The 20,099-nt window shown below is 45.2% G+C and overlaps 1 protein-coding gene and 1 long non-coding RNA gene across 2 annotated transcripts in view; one reads left to right on the top strand and one right to left on the bottom strand.

Moving 5' to 3' along the window:
• Window positions 1–1,672: 1,672 nt before the first annotated feature.
• On the bottom strand, window positions 1,673–4,332 carry LOC106628644 (uncharacterized). The gene is made up of 4 exons (XR_001332054.2): window positions 4,195–4,332; window positions 3,298–3,334; window positions 2,855–2,930; window positions 1,673–2,620 (listed from the first exon to the last, which is right to left on the bottom strand). It is a non-coding gene; the product is annotated as an uncharacterized LOC106628644 (long non-coding RNA).
• Window positions 4,333–10,668: 6,336 nt separating this feature from the next.
• The window catches only part of SHROOM3 (shroom family member 3), a 110,924-nt gene continuing 101,493 nt past the window's right edge, over window positions 10,669–20,099 (top strand). Inside the window, exon 1 of the mRNA XM_005531727.3 lies at window positions 10,669–10,783. The gene's annotated coding sequence lies outside the window, so the exon portion shown is untranslated. The remainder of the gene's footprint in view (window positions 10,784–20,099) is intronic.

Here is a 20,099-nt window from a genome sequence, read left to right as displayed (position 1 = left end):
GGAGAGGCTTTCAGAAAGCAAGTGTTTTTTCAATACTATCACTTGTTTTTTACCAACAACTGATAAATCCGGTCATTCGGGTTTGCAGGTTCCTGGCCATGTTGTGTCTGGTCTGTCTGAGCTTCTGCTGCCTCAAGATGAGCTACATGCAACTGCTTCTCAAGGTCTTCGACCTAGAAAAAGGCAAAAGCTCCTGAAGAATTGCCTTAAAGCATTCTATTTAAACAGCACATTGGATTGCTTATGGGTTTCTTCATTAAAAGAAGCACAAATGTTATCTTTTGGCCCAGCAGAGTTATTCCCTGAGTGTGCTCATAATTGTGTTGTCTTCTTTTAGTGAGTAAGCTCAGTTTAATTTCAGAATTAACTGAATTTCTGGAGAGTAATTTGACTTCCACCCTGATCCAGACCTCTTCAGAAGTCCCCTATCTACACTATAAATGCTGATTGGAATGGCGAAAAAACACTTTGGGAAAAAAAAAAAAAAAAGACCTTTTTTCAGAGAGAACTACTCCTTCACCATGCCTGTATTCAGAAATCTCCACTCAAACATGTTTTGTACCTTTCTCTGAAAGGAGGCAACTTCTGCCAGCCTATGAGATGGTGAACCAGTCTACAAGGCTATTGAATAAAATTCTTCTTATATGCAAAACTTAAGATAATGTAATTTATCCAATATTATCCAGACAGGTTTTTTTAAGCAATCCCTCATTAAAAGACTTTCCTCCCATCTCTGGAACGTTTCAGATCTCCACACACTGAATTTCACTGGCACCAAAGCTAACAGGCAAATCCACACACACCTTGGTCTCATAGATCCTTTTCACTCCTCCTAACTGGGAAGGGAGCTGACAAACTGTGGATTCCAGGTGACAGACTTGATGTGGATGCACCAAATTTGGGGTTCTTGCTTGTTCTCTATGTGAAGTTTGAGGTGGAGAAATTAGAAACAGTAAGAACCAGCAAAGGAGAAGCAGCCCTGGCCTCCTCATTCTCAGCCTGCATGGATGTTTTGTCTCTCCTCTGTATGGCGTGGTTTTGTGGGGTTTCTGGATTTTTTCCCCTTTTCAGTTCACAGTCTGTGCAACCAGTGCTCCACTTCAACAACAGCACCGAGAAACCAGAAGAATAGGGCAGAGGGCGGAGTGTAGGAGCAGCATAAGCTTTCTCTCAAATTCAGGTTACTCTTAACATTTCCTACACTATAATCAAAACCCAGACTTAATGAGCTGTCTCCACCCGGCTTTGGACGCTACTTGCAAGCTGCAGGCACCGTCTGCTTTGTGAGGCAGTGCTGCCACCTCGTGCTCGTTCCTGAGCTGCTCGATCCCCTTCCCAAAACAAAACACTGGCTACAATTCCATCTTTGCGAATACCAAGTTTTTTCACTTGTCAGAAATTGAGGCATTTCGATATTCTGTTATTAAGTATTAAGCTATGCATAGTTTTACTTTGAGGGGGTTACTGTGTAACTCAAGTGGATGACGGGGCAAAAATTAGGACATCTCAAACCAGAAAGGACAAAACTCTTAGTGAAACCAGCAATAAAAACCTGATTCAACCACCAAAATCACTTTCAGTCTTTTCTTTTAATGGTGGAACTGGTGTCCCAACAAATTCCACTTGTCCACTTCAGTGACACTCAGAAAAGTAAGGTGCAGAGATTCTTCCAAAATAGAAATTTCGTGGCAGTAAATAAACCAGGAGATAGTCAGCATGGAAGGAAAAAGCAGCAGAAAGCCATGAGCAAATAAACACCTTGATGGAACAATTACTGAAGTCCTCAAAAACATTGCTTGATACTCGCTAGTCGCCCCACCCCAAATACCATCATCACCACAAAGGAATTCTCTGTGGAGCATGTGAAAAATGTCTGGTTATGCTTTATGAATTGTAAAAAAAAGAAGAAAAAAGAATGCATTTGATGTTGCTGAAGCAGAAGTTATCTTTGGGTCTGCAAATCTTTGGCCAGCAGCTGAAGCTCTTCCTCTGCCTACTGTGAACAGAGGACACAGCAAACCCCTGAAGAAAAGGCAGTCTGAAGAGCCGATTCTGAGGTGTGATTTCCTCCCTTTTGGTTCCACCTTGAGCTGTGGAAACCTGGCAAACCCCAGCAGTAAACCCAGCCTCGAGGTGTGACCAGAGTAGAAGGCTGCCACCTTCACTGCAAGGTGGCATTTACACCCCTTTATGCCATAACCCCTTCCCTAGGCCAGACTAGAAGGGAGCTCAGGGAGTCTTGAAATGTATTTCCTAAAAGCCAGAACACAGAGCACTGGAAGGAGAATTAGGACTTGGCTCAAGTACCAGGACCAGCTTTCCTTTGACGTGTGACACCTGTGAGTCCAGGTCCTGCTGGACATCACGAAATGCTGTGCTCAGACTGGACATATCCCTATGCTCACTAAGCTTCCTGCCCCTGCTGGCTCTGCAGTCCATTAGGATGCCACATAATTCTAGAAGTAATTCCTCCAGGCTGTGCACCACCTTTGTCAGACGCTCATTTTGGCTGTCAGCCTCCTTCAGCACCCCATCCTGCTGTTGGCTGGCAGCTTCCAGCTCTCCAGGACTATTTTTTAACTGTGTTTGTAGATTCTCTTGGCTCTGCAATTCCTTCTGTCTGAATTAGGAAACAAAAATAAAGTAATTCAGAAAACAGGATTCACCTGGAGTTCTATCCTCACAGGTCCAATACTTCAGTTGGTTAACTGCTGGTTTTTACAACTAAATAATGGGTTGTTTTCTAACCCAGGAGTGCTAGAATGTTATTCCTGGAGAGGAGCTTCTCCCTGAGGAAGCCTGCTGTGCCTCTCAAAGCCCATACAGACACCGTCCATGATAAATCTCTTCATACCTGCTGTCCTGAAGTGCATCTCTTTCCAACTGCGTTTCCATCCGTTTGCTCTGCCAATCAGACTGGAACAGATTTCCTGTTGTTGCAGAATAAGAGGAGTTTGTTTATATAAAATCTTGAGTACAAAAGGAAGGAAACCTGAGTCAATTCACATTGCCTTTTTTTATTGGAATTGATCAGGCAATGGATCATTTGCTCCATTCCTGAGGGGGTGGTGTCTTGAATCACTAGTCTGAGGGAATCAATAAATCAAATCTCAGTTTGCCATCAATTTTCAAACTCATTAATGACCTTTCTGTGGGAGAAACTTTCAAATACTGGATATACAACTGTGTATAAAAATCACTAAATTCAAGCACTAATTTCAGCCGACAAAAAAAAAAGAAGAAAGACACATAGCAAGGGCAAGGATTTTCTAATAGCAAACAAATCCTGTGTACTACCTTAATTCCTGGATATTCTCGTTCATTGGAACAGCAGCTGTGAAGAAAAATATGCATATTTACTTTTTAATCCATTACAAGTCAACTTAATGTAACAAAATTAATTCTGCCCATTGAATTTTAAAACTGCAGGAGGACTTAAAGATGCTTAAGGGGAGGTAAGTTTCCATCCTTTTCCAAATCTTCTGGTTTGTTTCGTCAGGACAAACCCAGATGCAGACAGAAGAAAAAAAAGAAGAGAAAAAAATAGGAAAAGAAAAGAAGAAAAAAAAAAAGGAGAAAAGAAAGAGACACAAAAAAGAGGAGGAAAGAGACACAAAAAGGAGGAGGAAAGAGACACAAAAAAGAGGAGGAAAGAGACACAAAAAGGAGGAGAAAAGAGACAAAAAAAGGAGGAGAAAAGAGACAAAAAAAGGAGGAGGAAAGGAGAAAAATCTGTTACTCGGTTGCAGTTTTGAAATCAGATGGTATTGACGGGTTCTTTGTTCAGTTTATGCGGATTTTCCTGTGTGACTCGGCCTCGGGAGCCCTTGTGAGCACACCGCAAGCCCAGAGGCAGCCCCAGCAGCATTTGCCGTACCTGCCTGATTTAACACCTTCAACAACCCCCTCTGCCTGACACTTCCCTGTGCTTCTTGTGGGAATACTGGGCAGAGAAGCGGAGCCCTTCGTCCCAGAGCCCACCCCTAAGGGGCCAGAAAGGCGAGCAAAGGGGGAAACCCCCTCAGTCTTTCTATGGCGGGCACTGGAGCCGCCTTCCCTCAGGCGGGACGGGTCCGGTTGCTCTCCCGCCATTCCCGCCGCGAGCCGTGAGGGGACGGAGCCCGCGCAGCTCCGTCCCCTCAGCGCTCCATGACACCGCGCTCCCAGCTTCGCAGGGCGCTGCTGCCCACCTACCAAGCCCTGGGGAGAGCCGCCAAGCTCCTCCCGGCTGCTCCCCGCGAGAAGGAGCCATTCCGAGCCACCTGCTTCTCCTGCAAGACCCGCTGACTCCATCGGAAATTGAGGCGTTGAGCCCCTCAGCCCCAACATGGCCGCTGCCCCCTCACGGCGTGGGCGCCATTTTGTGGGCGGGAGGCCCAAGTGGTTTAGCGATGCCGTGCTTGAGGCTGGAGGTAAAAAAATCATTTCGCGAGCATAAGGAAGGGTCTGGATCATTTGTCATATGTTATTTGGCCAGTAAGGTGGCATGTTTTGGAGAGGTGACCGTGAGCTGACTGAAGGCAGAAGTCGGGGTGAGGGGATTTTCTCCCGCCAAAGAAAAGCCCACAGTGTCAAAAGCAAAAGATCCAAAGGCAGCCTTCCCTAAATCCAGTTCAGTAATAAAAACTGGAATATTTTTATTTTTACACCAATCTTGTCAGAGAGGAAAAGTTTCTGTTTTGCGTGGTATTTTCAAAGTGAGGGATAGGCTGTAGAATCAAGAGGAGATTATTTCACGTCAAAAGAAATTACATGTTTGACTGTGGCATTTTGGATCTCGATTTCAGGAAAGAACAGAGGTCGTAGTAGGCCGTCCATCCTTTCAGGTTATTTAAAAGATCACCTTGATACAAGTTTCCAGGAACAAGTGTATGTACTGGGCACAAAACAAAATCCTCACTGGAGAGATTAAGTCTGAGAAAACTCCACAGACAGACAGGTACATTGATTTATTTAAATATCTGACTAAAATGAAAACACGCATAACCCTTCCTCAAGGGTACCACATCATTTTCATTTACAAGAGAAAAAATCATCCGCTTAGTGCTGAAAGACAGACAAAAGGGGAAAAGTGGTTTTATGTGGACTACTACAGAAAAGTAAGAATTAACCAGCTGAAAACAGACCTCCAGTCTCCATTCTCTTTGCTGCACTGCAATCCCACGTGGAAAACAGCTCGAGGAAAAAGATTTTTATTGTACCACCCAGAAAAGGCAGCAGCAAAATGATTTTTCTTATCCACAGGGATAAGAGGCAAATGAGTGTTCAGGCAAGCACAATACCCTACAATATCCTGAAGCTCTATGATATTCTCAAGCGAGATTTTAATCCTCTAACAGTTGCAGGTGTCAATAAAGCATGAAAACTTCCCTGAGAGGGGGCCAGCACCCACCTCTGGCAGGCAATTCTGGGCTTTGTTTCTCTGGGATTTTGGAGAGGGCACTGAGGTTTGGCTCCTTACTGTGGAGCTGGGAAAGAAGGGGGGCACCCATCACTCCCCACTTCGCTCCTGGCTTTTTCCCTGCTGCAGGCTGGCAATCCAACTACCTTCCCAAGCCCTGCTGGCAGCCACCTGCTCCCTACTCCAGCTTCTCTGCCTGACTCCGTAGCCTTGGGAACAAGCCTCTCCCTCAGGAGCCGATCATGTGCACGAGGGAGAGCCAATAAACGTCGTATCCAGGGTTTGATTTCTCCCACAAGTGTCATTCAAAGCCTGGCTTCAGCGAGAAACTTGATATATTTTCCCCATCGGGATCCTGGCAAGGTGGTTTTTTTGTTTTTTTTTTTTTGCAGAACAGCACCTGTCCTGACTGCAGGTGCCTTTTTTTATCCCTTGTTTCCTGGGAATCTGGGTCTGGAGCCCCCAGCAACCCCTATCATTCCTGAAACACAATAACTCTCTTAGGATCAAATTGCTGTGTAACTTTCCTCCTATTTCGGAATACCTCTGCAGAGGTATCAAGATGCAAATATAAACTGCTTGTGTTTAAAACAATCCATTCCTCCCACAGAGAGGACGGGGAGCTGTGCAGAGGAGCTAGAGCTTCAGAGGGAAGGTATGTGAGCGATTTGTGCCAGCAGAGACTACTCAAATACCTGGGCCATTGCCACCAGCCACTTCAGGGTTGGTTAAAGGTTCTAACAGTGGCTTGAATTGTTCAGTCACCATCTTATTATTTGGGGTGGGAATGTTGCATGGTTGTGATGTTGCACTGTGATGACTCTGGTTTGATTCCTGGCTCCTGGTTTGGACTCTGTTTTCAGCAGAGTGGTGACATCAGAGAGATGAAAATTCAGATGCCGAGGCAAAACCTACAGTTGTGAGTTCAAATGCCCCAGATTCACATCCTTCAGTTGTGGCAGCATTTGTGCTCTCCTTAGAGGGATGGATCCGTTCCCCACCTTGGCTTGTTGCTTTTCAGTTTGCTTTGAGGAACTGAGCGACTCACGGCGGTTCTGTGCCAGAGGCAGTATTAAATGGAGAATGTCTTTTCTGTTCTCCAGAGAAAATTCTTTCCTTTTCAGACTTCAAAGACAAGTGCCTTTTCCAACACCAGAAGGATGTGGATTCATTGATTTCACAGGTTACTTCTCTTTCTCAGCTTTATTCTTTCCTTTCTCTCTCTCTCAGATCTCTGTTTTCCCCTTTCTCTGTCTGATTTTTCACATTTTTACCTCAGGCCTATCCAGACAAATGAGGATATTCTGTGGTTTGGAAGGAAGATGAATTCAAATCCAACTGGGACTCTGAGTGGAGGTTCCCTGTGTAGCCCTAGAAATTTTTTCTCTGGAAACACCATTTGAACATTGGTTGATGATTGCAATCCCTTTGATACCATGCAGAGCCTCAACGTGCTTTCTCTCCTGTTATTTCTTCTTTTAGATGCCAGAGTGACATTTTCCAGAGCCAAGGAGATGTTACAGTCAGCCCCAGCCGATTGGAGGTAAGTACAGGAAAGCCATATTTCTGATGTATTTCTTCCTGATTTTTTTTGTATAATAAACTTCCAGGGGAATTGCTACCCCAAGAAGGAATGATTCCTTCCTGAAGGGCTCCTGGGGTGATCCAGGAGAACTGTGTCTTTTGACACTTGTGTTTTGTTCTATCCTACTGCAGATTTAGGTGAATGGTTTCAGGACTCCTGGGGAGAGGAAGAAGCTGGGCCCACTGGTGCCTGAAGGATGTCCATTATTTGAAATTCCTGACGCTCCTCAGCTTACACAGAGCCCTGTCTGGAAGGAAAAGAGAAGTTCTTCAGTGATAAAACCGGGGACCAAGGGAAAAGGGGCGCTTCTTTTTCAGCCTTTTCATGCCTCCTGTATGGCCATCAGCAAGTCACCCGTTGTGTCCCTGTGAAAGGTAGGAGGGCCCACATTATTTCACAAAACTTCTCTTTAGAGGCAAATTGTGAATCTGCTTCCTCTGAGCTTACAGGGTAGAACTAAGCAGCAGGTAGATTTAAACTAAGCCTAGTGTTTAGTTCTCCTGCCAAAAGGACAGTAACAAGTGTGTACAAAATGAGCTGAATTTCCCATCTTTGATTATATCAGGCACTCTGAACACTCAAGACACATCCTGCTTCATTTTTGAAAGGAAAAAGCGTAGTAAACGCCTATTAACCAAGGAAATGTTGGCGTGTAAATCGGTCAGCTTAAACTGTGACAATTTCTGGTTTCAGCAGACGGGGGCACTGTTGCTCTGATGAACTTCATTTGCCAAAGAAACCTGGAGTATTTGAAGGAATTTAGGAAAAGACAGGGTAGTTGCCAGCTGCCTTGATTGATGATAAATACAGGGTTTGATTGGGACCTCTGAAAAGTGAAATCAGTGTTAATTTTTCCTGCTGTGGCAGTGTAGTGCTCGATGAGGGAAAGGGTTCTGACATGACTGTTCCAAATTTATTTCCCCTTACACCGAAACTGTGCAAAACTTCAAAGATATTGTTCTGTGTGGAAAGCACTTTTCTGAGGCCGGGTCTCTTTTGGTTGCATCCCATCAAAGAGCATCTTAGCTCTGTGCTGAGAGGAACTCCTATGTGGAATAAGAGCCTGCTGAGGAAGTAGCACAGTATTCAGCAGAGCCCATTTTGGGTGATTGATTGACCCTTTTTCCTTAGCTGGTTGTGAGTCCCTGATACATGGAAGTGCCTGGATGTGACCTTTTTAGAGCTGGGTGAACAGGATGAAAAAATAGCAAATCTGGAGGTGGTAAGAGGAGAAAATTCTGTGCTCGCGCTGGTGACAAATCTGATGGACATTTTGGCAAAAGTGATGTTGGATTCAGCACTTGAAACGAACCACGGTGCTGGAGGAGAAGTAAAACTGTCTCTCAGAAATGTGTTGATAAGTTTTACTCATCAGATGCAGCAGGCCCCGTAGGAAATAGAGCTCTCGCTGGAAACCTGGTGTCCACAGGCAGGTGTGGTGACAGACGTTCTGTGTGGGGAATGGATGTAAGGCAGAGCAGTGCCTCGGCCTGTTAACAGGCTGGTGTGTTCCTGCACAGCCTTACCGAGTGCTGCTGGCTCTGCAGGGGAGGAGACACGGCCCCAGGAGAGCTCCCAGAGCCTTCCCCTGGCCCGGGAAGGGCTGTGCAGGGCACGGAAATGAATTGCTCTTTGTGGTGGCTTGGAGTGAGGGTTTTCACACTGAAACATTAGGAGTGTAAAACCTCAGAAATCTGGTTTGAGAAATCGGGCTGAAGGGTGAATTCTGGATAATAGCAGTCCGTGAGCCTGGCCAGGATGTGAGGCTAATGAAAACTCAGCCCCTGGGAGGGAAGCTGAGGGGGCAAAGCTTAGTATAAGCAAGGATTGAGGAATCATCTACCATGAAAAATAAAGCAAGGGGCCTCTTTTCTGTGTTTGTCTCCATGGCTGTTGGGAATGAGACCTGGGACACGCGGGGCAAATAGAAGGTTCTGGGAACCTGTAACATCTTAAAGGGAATGGAATGGGAATGGGATGTCATGGACAAATGCAAGGATTCCTGGCTTTGGAGCTCCAAAGCTTTTCCCCCACCATTCATCAAGGTTTTGTTAACCCAAGGCTCTGAGAGCTTACAAAAAACCCAAAGGAGAAATAATGCACAACCCATGCATGGTGAGATCAAAAGCTGAGGGTGCCTTAGAGGCAAAGACACTACCGTGTGTTTCCTCAGGAAGGGCAGGGGGCTCTGGTCTCCTCTCTCTATTGTCCCTTTGGGAGATCCAATTAAAAATCAGGAAAGGTTTTGCACACCTTCAGTGACACTTGCTGTGATATATGTTAAGTGATGAGCCAAATCCCTAAGTCTGCATGCACATATGGAAGAGCAGATGCACTCACATCCACATGTTCTACAGTAGGCAGCTGCTTACATTAATAAAAGTATCCAGGGTTTTTGGTGTTATTTCTTATTCCATTTATTGGGAAAGCATTGGCCTTTCCTGCCAGTGTAAATGGGGAAAAGAAGTATGTCCAGGGAAGCTGGTAGGCTCCATGCAGAGGAAAAGTGCTTTATGAGAGCAGAATTATTAGCAGTGCTCCACTGAGCTGATTTGGAACAGGTCCATTGTGTTTTCAGCAACTGGCAGTTTGGATTGTTACAATTCCTTGGCAAGGACAATAGAAAGATGGTGGTTTCCGGGGGCATAATAAAAGGGTGAGCCCCAGCTTTTGCACACTGCATTTTATAATTGCGTGCTTGATGTGCACAATTGGGCAGCACTGCCTTACTTGCCTTAATCCATCTCTCTCTCTCCCCCCCCTCACTTCCTCACCCTCCCTCAGAGCAGCAGTAGCTGCTGCCGCTCTGGCAGCTCATCGGGGAGAGCACCGAGAATGAAAAGAGTTCAGCTATCGCCTTAACGTTTTTCCCAGAGGATTCATTTCACCTGCTTCTCCAGTTTTTCCAATAGCTTTTTTTTTTTTTTTCATTCTTTAATCCAATAAGTACGGAGTTATTTCACATTTTAAACCCCTCTAAAGGGTTTTAGGAATGGACTTGCTCTCTCCTCCTCCCCCAGTCTTTTTTTTTTTTTTTTTTTGACAAGTCAGAAAATTGTGAAGTAAGCGAACAGAGTGACTGAGAGCTGAGAGGGAGAAGACGCTTCCATTCTTTTAGTGCAGTGGGCTGAGGCAAAAAGGCCATTGTAATGGTAAATCGCATGCAGAAAGGAAGAAAAGACTGATAATCAATCACAAATGAAGCATTTGCTTGGATTTTGGCAATTTGCTGGCCAGGGGCTTTTAAATCCATAAACTTTTCCTTTTTTCTATTTTTTTTCTTTTTCCTTGTTTTGCCCCTATCTTTAAAAGCACTGTTCTGGTCTGCCGAAGGCAGGAAGAGAAATCTTTACCAAGCTCTCATGCTCAGAGTAGCTGGGAATGGGGAGAGCTCGGTGCTGAAACTAAAATCCTGACGGGAGAAGCAGCGTGGTGAAATGTTGATGGGGCTGTTTTTAACCCGTCACCTTGGACTCCGGCTCTGAAGCAGAACTTTCCACCTCAAGCTCTTCTTGTTTCTCATATTCAGGGATGTCTTCTGCCGGGCTCCTTGGGGACTTTGATTTCCAAGCCGGTCGCTGTGTGAATGCCTGAATGGGTTTTATGTTTGCCTGAGTATGTGATTAGGACAGATGAGGATGTTAGACAACATTAACAGCGGCATATCCCCTTCAGAGTGCAGCATCACCCACAAGGGAAGATACATCTACCTGGAGGCGCTGCTGCACGGAGGTGCTCCATGGGGATTCACGCTGAAGGGCGGGCTGGAGCACGGAGAGCCATTAATCATCTCAAAGGTACTTTTCTCTTTTTCCATGCCATGCCAGCAAGGTGGGAGTGGTCCCCGACTCGGAGGGCGAGAGCTGTAGAAGTAACACTGAAATGTTCTAAGTAAGGTTGTGTTTGGCTTGGGTTTTAAGTGCTGAGCACCTGTTCGAGTCAGCAGGTTTGCTCAGGAGCTGGGTGTCAGAAACACAGGAGAGCTCTCGGCATTAACTATCCAAGTGCAGGTTTGCTCCCACAGGAAGTATCGTGGCTGGCTGAAATTGACTGTATTTTTTTCACTGCTGTGAACGGGAGGGAGTAGGGGACTCTCATGAGGTGATCTTGTGTCACGAAGTCGTGGCATATCTGATCATGGTCAGTAAGCCATCCCCACCACTCCTGAGGTAAAACAGAGTTGAGTGCTTTCAGTCACACTGAGAGGTGGAATGTTGGCTAATTAGGAGTGTGTGTGTGAAACAGTGCAGTACATACTTGTACCTGTTTGGTAAGTGCTAGTGGTCTGCTCACCCTACTTTCTAAATGTCTGTTAAGTGTGGTGTGCCTTCAAGATGTTTATTATTTAATGATTGCCTCAACAGGCAGCTAGTAGCATAGCTCACAAGGATATTTTGAGGGGGAAAAAATGGGAGAAGGAATTCCTTGTTCTCATCAGAACTGGTCTGTTACCCAGCTACCTCAAGATGCAGCTGCTGAAGACCATGGATTTTCAAAAGCATCACCCTAAATCCTTGGATACCTGAAATACGTTTGACCTATGGCCCTAAAACTGTTCTGAAAACAGGGTATAGGTAATTCTGAAATTTCACATCTAATGTTTGTCCTGTCTCATCAATCTGGTGCATTCCGTGCTTATAGTGTGTCTCTCGAGGTACCAGTACACGGAGGGACTTCGATCCAGTCTGCATCCCTCCTGCAAACCGGGATGTATGTGGGGAATTCGATGGATCAGAACCAGCAGCAGATAAAACAAAATGCTGATACTGAGAATCAGTGTTGTTCAAATCCTTTGCGTTTTCAAATCCCGCTGCAGCTCCCTGTGCAAACACGTTCACATGAAGGCTTATCAGTCACTGAAGTAAATTAGTTGTGATTACTACATTTATGTGTTGAAAGTAAAAAAAATGGGGGCTCCCACTGAAGTCCTTTCATCATAAAGGGATTTTAGAAATTTCACACCATCATCTTTCTTCCAGGACCTTCTTGGAAGCAGTTTGGCATAGGCACAGACAGCAAAAGTAGCCTCACTAAATGGTGTTATAATTTTTCTTTTATAAACACTTGGGACTAACACAGGCTGTTCACTGTTCCTGGCAGTCTTCTGCAGTCATGAGGAAAGAGTTTCTTTTTGCTCTGACATTCGTCTGTGATGTAAAAATCACACTCCCCCTTTCTTTCCCTTTTTTCTTTTCCCCCTTTTTTTTTTTTTTTTTTTTTTAATTGGGGGCAGGGAGACAGAGAGGACGGGAGATGGCTCTGGCTGCTGAACATTAATTAATCTATGGGATTTGGTTTCCACAACAACCAGGCCCCTTAATGTCAAACACGCCTGGAGTGTGCATAGTGCCACTGGGAGCTGTATGACTTGTGCCTGCCTTTCCTGAAACAACACCGCAAAAATGTGCTGGGTTTTATTTTCCGTTGGGTTTTCCCTTTTTTCTCCTTGTAGTCCCTGCTTGGTTTGCGCTATCAGTGTCAGCATTTCAGTGTTCTGCTCATGCATGGGTGATGCAGAGCAGGAGAATGGCTGCATGTGAAAGCTCTGCTTTCTGGAATTCAGGCAGCTCCCATTTCCTGGTTTCCAGTTTCAACTGAGAAATTCCTCTGCTGCTTCAATTCACTATGTGCTCTTCAGAATTAATTGCATATTAGTCATTTAGGTAATTCAGTATTCCTCGCCTGAGTGTACTGTGAAGTAATGAGGAACTGTGGGGAAATGATGAATTATGTTACAGGTTTAATTGTGTACAAGAGTGCTTGGAGAATCATAGGAAGTTTTAAGTTGAAAGGGACCATTAAAGATGCAGGCACTGGGAGTGATCCAACAACGGTTCTAAATAATACTACATATAAATACCAGAAAATGTGGATGTCAGGTTTTAATTTCTGATTTTTCGTAATTAAGAAGTTTGATTTTCTGCTTTGGCTCCCCGTTCTGTTGGCAAATAATTATATTTATATCTGCTTACCTGTCTGTTTGCACTGACAGAGTAGTGTTAAATGGCCTTAGAGTAAATAAAAGTGGACTTTTCAGCAAATATCTAAACTGGTGCCTGTGACAGCTTGCAACATGACTTAAAACAAAGTAACACTGATGTATTGTTATGGAATAGTAGAGAGATAACAGATCTGTGTGAATGCAGCAGCACTTTATAGCCCCCAGGAACTAAAGTGTCTCAGCTTCGGACCAAAGGCTGTAATGGAAATTCAAAACCAAGAGGAGTGAATTTACAAAAGGCCCAGGTGCACAAAAACTGATTCTCACAGCCCTGGGCAGCCCTTGGGAAAGACACATTTCTCTACCTGTAAGATGCCAAGAATTTACCCAAAAGTGAGGGGAACAACAGTTGGGAGTGTAAAGTGCAAAAAGCAGGCCTTTATTCTCAAGTGATAGAAAGTCTTGCTTAGAGACCCACCTACCAGAGCTTTGTTATGTTTATAGTGTATTTTTTTAATTATTGCCTACCAAATAAGAACAAGTTACTTGCTGTGCAGACCTGTTGCTGCTCTCTGTGCAGCAGGACAGGCTGATTGGGAAGGAGGGAGGTGGCTGAGTGCACACATGGGCACAGATGGGCAAACTTCCAGTTAAAAACAGTAGTGAGGCTCTGCTGACTCAGCCACGCTGCTCAGCACATGGTGCAACACAGATTCTTTATGCTAATGCTGCTCTGATTTCTGACAGCCCTTACACTGAAACAGATTAATGGCAGCTGATTCCAAGCCCTCCAGGCAGGTCTATTCATCATTTATTTTGCTGGAAGTGGGAGAAGATCATAAATTTGCTACATCTGACTCACGTTTTTCCCTGAGAGAAGCCTCAGAATAAAGCTTTGTGGAATCCTCCCAGCATCTGTTTTTGTTGTACCAGCAGGAAAAGAAAGGAAGGATGGTAAAAGGTAGTGAGTTTCCTGCTGCACCTCAAGGAAATATCCAAAACCCAGTACCTAAAGGAGCAGCAGAATTGTCTCTGGGTAGCAGTGGGACAGTGCCCAAGAAAAGGCAAGTTAACACAGTGGATTTTCCCTTTTATATTGATTCTGTGGTATAAAACATGTAGTCAGTGACATGTTGTCAAATAGTCCTTTGGCAAGAAGGTTCTCAAGTTTTTAATTACTTCCCTTTTTATAGAAAAAAACAGGACAGTTGCTTGTTTTGCTTTCAATGTTTAAGCACATTTGTGCTTAAAAAGTAACTCACTGTCCTCAGTGTGTCAGTAAGCCTTCAAAATGAGTAAAAGTCAGATTCCCTGAAGTGACCTCCACTCCTCTGTTTCCAGACCTTGGGTCTTACAGTTGAATTTCTATTTCTTATTTTACCTGTTTAGTAATTTAGAACCCTGTCATTTTGGCCTGATTTGGGGATATTTGCTTGCGGTGGAAATTTCATTAAACAAGTGGTTTCTTCATCTGGAAATAGAACTTCAGTGACAAATGCCAAAGTGATTGCTGGTGATACCAAGTGTTTAATTAGAATCCAATATTCTGTGGCCTCAAAATCATGATAATACCCAGAAGTAAACCCAGATTTCTATTTCCAAATTACTGTTTTGGCTCACTCTTAGCTGCAAGATCAAAAATGCAAAAATGAAAGCCCTGACTGTTACAGGCACTAAAGGCCAACTGGTAACAGAAGGTTTCATTCCATCTCAATTTTCTCTAAGAATTTTTAACCTAAGGTAATTAATGTTAATCAGTCTCAGCCATTTTGGAGCCAGGAGAGGTATTCTGTGGTGTTTCTCCTCGCTACGCAAACCTTTGGAACAGTTCTGGCTGTTGTAGGCCTCTGCAATGCCCTTTTATTTTGAGCTCCGTGTTGACGATTCTAACAAAGGAGTTGTTTCTCTTGCCTAGGAATTAAAGCATCCAAAGCATTCTCCCTCGGATCCCGGCTGTGTTGGGAGCACTTTTCACATGCTGTGCTGGAGTTCATGGGTTCCCTTCACTCAAAAGGGCAGGGACCTCATGCCAAAAGCATGACACAAACTCTGAGGTTTACCTCTCAGCAGGGATGTAGGAAGCAATGAAAGTTTAATAATAATGGGAATAGTTTGGGACAGAGCCTGAGAAATAATCTGGAATTCTTGTAGGGTGTTTAAACTTTGTCTGGAGCCTGATCCAAACTCTGATGCAATGAACATCGGTCAGTGCTTGCAGGAGCTGGACCCGGCTGCCTTCACAAGGCTCCCCTGCCTGTGCTACTTCTCTGGTGTTTTTGGTTGAGAGAGCCCACAGAGCACTTTGTTATGTGCAGTGAGAATTGTTCCACCATTCTTGACAAAACAAAACTCGAAACACCATTCTGTACCCAGCTGGTCCACAGGTGCTTTCCCCTGTCTCTGATCCAAACACCAGGAATTCGTGTTTTCCCAGTACCACGAGCTCATAGCTTTCCCTGCTTGAATGCCCAGAGTCCCATAAACAAAACAAAATGATCTTAGGCACTGACAGGCAAAGCTTCTTTACATCTGTTCCCTGTATCCCTGGGTGTGACAAGCATCAGTTTAGGAACTGTTACCCTTTTTGTAGGGCTGCAGGCACAAAACCTGTGCTCACGTTAGGGAGGCTGCTCTGGAGCTGGCAGAGTCATGAGAGACCTATTGGCCTGGGCATTAGGACATGAAACTGAGCCAGAGGCATGATAGCATCTTCTGTGATTTTTTTAAAAAAATTATTTTAATTTTTTCTTTGAACATTTCCCCCCTTGTTCCTGTCTATATGGATTTTATTTTTCTCCTTGCTGCTTGGCACCTGTATTAGTGTTTTAAAAAATCCCACCCCTTCTCACCCTTTATCTTGCAATATTCTTCAAGTGTGCTGGTGATGGTGAGGGGTTCATGGTGCAAAATCATCTGACTCTTGTGGCAGGCAGTGCACAGGGCAGATGTCTGATCCCAGACACCGAGGAACTCGGAATGCTGCAGGCTGGCAACTGCTGCTGTAACTGTGCGAGGAAGCAGGAGGCAGTTCCTCACCACTCTTCCTGGTTTCTCTCTAGGGCCTCTCCAAAGACTGCTAATGCCAGCACAAGGGACAGGATCCCTACCTTTTCTTAAAGCCAGGGAGCTGCTGCATGAAAAGGCTTCTATTGTCAGCCCCTCCATTAGGCTGCCGAGCGTTCTCCAGCACAAAAAGACTTCTGTTCACTTCCACAGCGCTGAATTAGCAACCGCAGGCAAACCCAGTGCCTGACGTGAGCAGGGCCTGGTGGGCACTGCTGCTGCTCCAGCAGGGTCAGGGGCAGCTTTCAGACTGCTGAGACAGTGCCAGCTGTGCTGTGATCCATCCCAGGGAGCAGGGAATACCTTGCTTGTCCCAAGCTGTGGATCCCGAGGGGCACGGATGACTGTTAGGAGCGTGCCTGTGGGAAGGAAACGATGTAAAAAGGATTTCTCTGTGCTGAGAAGGGCTGAGGATGGCGTCTGCCAGGTGTTGGTGTCCCGTTGACCAGTCATGCTTTAGAGTTTCCTCCTTAGCAGGGCTCAGCCCAAGTTGCCAAGTTTTGGCCTAAATCCCCAGAGACAGCTGCTCTGAAAGATCAGGTCTCCACCCCTCATTGCTGCCACAGGAGTTACGGAGTGTCATGTCATTCAAAGTCACAGAAAAGTAATGAGAAGAAATATTTTCTTCTCAGGGCAGAGAGAAATCCCATGTGATTAAACATAACATGTAATCCTCGAGGTCAAGAAATGAAGCCTTCATAAATCCTGCCCTGGCTTTAGCTTACGTGAAAGATTAGACAGAAAAATGCCACATATCCTTGTTCCCTTGGCTGTAGCAGATACAGCCAGAGCTGAGGTTTAAAAACTGATCCTAAAATGAGACCGAGGGAATGCACTCTAACTCAGTGTTTGTGCACAATAGATGTTTGCTTGTGAAAGGGTCCACTACTTTCAACCTTTCCCACCGTACTTGGGAGCCCAAGGCAGAGGAAGAAAACCCATCACTGATAATAGAGCTGGAGCTGAGCTAATCTGATCTCAAAGCTCATTGGTGTTTACCTTCAGGAACTTTTGAGGAAGCTCAAAATCGTGAAGCATGAATCCAGCATAGGTCTATTGCACGGGAAGTATTCAACCAGTGACAGTATCCCAGGGAACAGCTGGAGCTGTGTCAGGAGATGTTTGGCTGAATATTAGGAAAAGATCCACCCCCAGAGGGTGGTCAGGCACTGAACAGGGCAGTGGTCATGGACCCCAAGCCTGCCAGAGCACAAGGAGTGCTTGGAAGATGCTCTCAGACACGTGGTGGGATTCCTAGAGTGGTTTTGTGCAGAGCCAGGAGTTGGATTTGATGATCCTTATGGGTCCCTTCCAGCTCAGGATATTCTCTGAACTAGTTAGAACTGGGAGGGATCTTTGAAAGTGAAAAGGAGGTGAAGTGTAATTTGCTTTCCAACAAACATTGGTACTCAAAGGAACAATGTCGAGAGACCTTTGAACACAGACTGCTAAGGCAGGAAATTTCTGTAACTCACTTGTGTGATTGATCAGATCCTTGAGTGGATCCCAATCCAGCGGCAGCAGAGAGAGCATCCAAGGCACTGCCAGGAAACCCTGAAAGATGTCAGTACCCGTCAGTACCACCTGAGTACACCTGAGAGGTGGAAAAAACCTTTCCAAATGCTTGTTTTAAGTAAGAGAAAGTTTGTATCCACTCATTCACACAGCTGATCTGGAAATAGAGGTCCCATCTTTCTACTTTAGGCCCGCTGCCTAAATCATAAAAAAGCCCCCAACAAATAAATGATTCCTGGTTTCTTGGTCAACTGAAACTAGGAAAAGAAAAACAGGAGCAGAACAGGAGCGGCTTATCCAGGACACAGCTTGTTAACATCCTAACTGGTATTCAAGCATAATATTAATTTTTCACACTTGCATTAAAAAATCCCACCAAAAAAAAAAAATCAAACCCCAGTGAAGAATGATTCCTGCTGATAAGAAAATCACTGTGCTTAAATTCATTAATAGAATAGGCTGTGGGATACATTTCAAAGCACGGGGTGAGAAATAAGCTCCCAAATCCCATTAAGAAAATAACAGGATTTATGTGCATTCCTCCCATATATTAACTTTCCCCTCTGGAAACGTCTTGTGCTGAGCTGGTGCCATTTTTCAGGCAGGTGCAGTGTTTTGCAGTTCCCACAGACTCACCAGATAATCTGCCAGCCTGAAAGCCATTCCCCATTCTCCGGCAAGAATGGGGATTTGCCGAGGCCCGGCTGGGTAAGGAGTTTGGCTGCCAAACGCCGTGGCCGGGCCGTGTAGCGGGGTTCAGTCACACGTTCTGCAGTGATGCCGTGAGCAGCTCCGGCCTGGCCACATCCGCCGCTTCCATATTTCCAGCCCCGGCCAGCGGCCATCCCGCAGATCCCGAGGTTTAACGGCCGCTCTCGGGAGCGGGGCGTTTTCCAAACGTGACGTGCAGAGGTACCATTTGTGAGCTGGAGTCTTCGGGGAGTTGGTTTGTAGGATCAGCAGGGTCTGAAAATCCCCCAGTAGCTGTGGAGAACTACTGACCCCCTGAGAAGGAGCATTCACTGTAGCAGTATGGAAGTTTCTCCCTCGGTTTTCTCCTGAGCTTGTGAGCAGTATTTATTTTCTCTATCATGGTAGTGGCAGCGGGATAAAGGTAAAAGCTACAACCCCTTTAATGCTCTTTTTGAGTGTAATAACGAAATCTGCTCACAGGTGGTTGGAATTTACAGTTGTGATACAGTCACGAGATGTAAGTATAAAACCCCAAGCGTGGGGATGGGTGAAGAGTGAAGCAGGAGTGAGTCTGCAAATGCAGCAGGGAGTTTGCTACCTCACACAAGAATGATGTTGCTTGAGATTCATGCATCATTTAATGCTGGATTTTAAGATGTTTACAATGGGACATAATTGCTGGGATAATCGTGCCCTTGAAAACTTGCAGTAGTGTCGGATCCATTATTGCTTTCTTTTTAAACTTTTCTGTAAAAATATGTGTTCTTTCAAGGAATGCTGCATTTAGAAAAGTGGATTGGTCCCCAGGGTCAGACCTCATGTTTTCTTACATTGATTGATGACCAGTCTTGCCAGTGGCCTGAGGTAGACCCACCTTTTTCAAATGCAGTCTCGTAGAAACTGAGAAATGAGCTGATGAAATCCAGACCAAAGATCTGGCTGTTTTCCAGGGGCAAAAACATGGCAAGACACATTCCCACTTTCAAGAGAGGGGCTTGAAACAGAGAAAGAAATGTAAAATGTTTGGACAGCGAGGGGTGGGGTCTTGGGGGGAATCTTCATTTTCTCAATGGTTCCTCTCCCCTCCCTCCTGCCCTGCTCCGTTTGGTGTTTGCTTAAAAGCAGTTGCCAGTGTTTGTTGAATAGTGTCAGCACAGAGGGGATGCAGCCGCTGACCTGACTAAAAGGCAACAGCAAAAGGTTAGCAGAATTAGTCTTGTACTGCAGACTTGTATTAATAGTTGTATTGTGGGGTTGTTGGCACAAACTCTGCAATTAAATAAGTTGTTGGCACTCTTCCCTAGGTTAAATTACTATGGCTGTTCCTCCTGCTTGCAAGTCAATGAATACAACACTTTTGGGGAGGCGAGTTCAAACATTTTTGTTCTTTGGGGATTCTGCACATTTCTGGTCTCAAGCTAAGAGGTTTCTGCTGGCTTTCCAAGCAGACCTCTGTTGTTGTTCTGTCTCCACAAACAGCCCGTGCAAACTAATTCTGGAATAACCAAGCAGGGGAGGAGGTGGGTGAGGGAAAGACACCACAAAAGACTGATGGAGAAACAAACGCCCTTAGAAGAGGTCCTTGCTTTCTTTCCTGCCCAGAACCACGGATGTTTCTTAGCACTGGGCTATTGTTGGAGAGGATTAGTTTTCCATCACAGCTTCATTGGGGGCAATTTACCCTTTTTGCTAGGCCAAAAACACAGCCACAGACACGGGAGGGGAGCGACTCCCTGCTTCTCCTTGCCCAGAGGTGCAGAGCAGTCCCTTTTTCCAGCCTGAGGCCCTGCTCCTGCTCCTGCTTTAGTCAGTGGCAGTTAGCTTTGGCCCAGGGGTCCCCCCACTCCTCTGTGCCATTCTGCAGGGGCCACTCTCAGCAATACACCTCCACACCTGGAAAA

Source organism: Pseudopodoces humilis, chromosome 6, assembly GCF_049639895.1.
Source record: "Pseudopodoces humilis isolate 2021_Gansu_Grassland_sample_001 chromosome 6, ASM4963989v1, whole genome shotgun sequence".
Classification (NCBI taxonomy): Eukaryota; Metazoa; Chordata; class Aves; order Passeriformes; family Paridae; genus Pseudopodoces; species Pseudopodoces humilis.
The sequence above is the reverse complement of the archived record's forward strand: the minus strand, read 5'-3'. Positions and strand labels throughout refer to the sequence as shown.